We start from the raw sequence: 1,590 nt of genomic DNA, 5'->3' as shown, positions 1-1,590 counted from the left end.
AAGCCCCAGAGATTAAAAGATTTGCTCAAGGTCACAGAATGAGTTTGCACCAAATCCATAGTAGTAAATTATAGCAGCTAAGAGTGTGGGCTCTGAGGTCAGAGAGGCCCGGCATGAATTCTCCTCCGCATCTTACCAGGTGGGTGGCCTCACTTCCCCGAGCCTCGGTTACTTCATCTACAAAATGGGGCTAATTGGAATGCCTGATTCACAGGATGGTTGCAAGGATTCAATCAGCTAATAAATCGAAGGTGCTTAGTGCAGGCCGGGTAGGGTGGCTCATGCCTGTAATTCTAGCACTTTGGGAGGCCAAGGCAGGAGGATCCCTTGAGCCCAGGAGTTCAAGACCAACCTGGGCAACACAGGGAGATCCTGTCTATTTTTTTTTATGTGCTTAGTGCAGTGTCTGATACCCTAATTATGACCTGATAAATGTGTCTATGGTTGTTAACAGTTGTGACTGTAATAGCAAAAATCGTTTTGATGGATCCTTAAGAGGCCAAATCTAGACAAGGCAAAGAAGGGAAAATCTGGCACAGTGTTTCCTTTACAATACGCTGCAAGCATAAGCTTATCAAACATTTAGGCTGTTCTCAGTCTCTCAGTATAGTGGGTGAGACTGCAGATCGCGGCACCCACTTTCTAAGCCTGCCTCCTTCACCTGCAAAAACGGGGTGATAATTCCTACATAACAGGGCTGCTGTGAATGTCTAATGAGATCACGTAAGGAAGGAAGGCGTCTGGCTCACGGTAAGTGTGCAGTAAATGGTAGCAGTCATTTCTCAACAGAGGGACTGAGCCAAGCATTGGGAAAACCCACCACTTCCTGGTGCAAGGGGGAGGAAGCCTGAGCTTCAGAACCAGATACTTGGTTTTATTATGATTATTATTTTGAGATGGAGTCTCATTCTGTCGCCCAGGCTGGAGTGCAGTGGCGAGATCTCGGCTCACTGCAGCCTCCACCTCCCAGGTTCAAGTGATTCTCTGCTTCAGCCTCCCGAGTAACTGGGATTACAGGCGTGAGCCACCGCACCCGACTAATTTTTTTGTGTTTTTAAGTAGAGACGGCGTTTCGCCATGTTGGCCAGGCTGATCTCGAACTCCTGACCTCAAGTGATCCGCCCGGCTTGACCTCCCAAAGTGCTGGGATTACAAGCGTGAGTCACCGCACCTGGCCTAAACTTGGTTTTAGCAAATGGCTCTGCCAATTTCCACCTGCGTGATCTTGGATACGTCACTTCACCTCTCTGGACCTATCTGCAAAATGAGGCCAATAAATTGACCGTGCGGGTTTGGGAGGAAAGTTAAAAGCAGCACCGCATGTCGAAGGCAGGCGAGTCATAGCAACAGTACTCTACGTGGTCATAAGAATATCAGGAGAAAGTGTTTATTGATCCTGACCAGTATCATTTACGGTCCTGCATGCTTTACACGGACTGAAGCATAAAGCGCTGTCGTTGATAATTATAAGTCATTTAACAACGACCCATCTAATGTTATTCTGCAGTACTTTAGGCCTGCAACCCTAGAAGCAGAGACCTGGACTAAGGCCCCTGTATTCAATCCCTTCCCTCTGGGCAGGCGGAGACG

Source organism: Rhinopithecus roxellana, chromosome 12, assembly GCF_007565055.1.
Source record: "Rhinopithecus roxellana isolate Shanxi Qingling chromosome 12, ASM756505v1, whole genome shotgun sequence".
NCBI lineage: Eukaryota > Metazoa > Chordata > Mammalia > Primates > Cercopithecidae > Rhinopithecus > Rhinopithecus roxellana.
Note: the sequence above shows the minus strand (reverse complement) of the source record.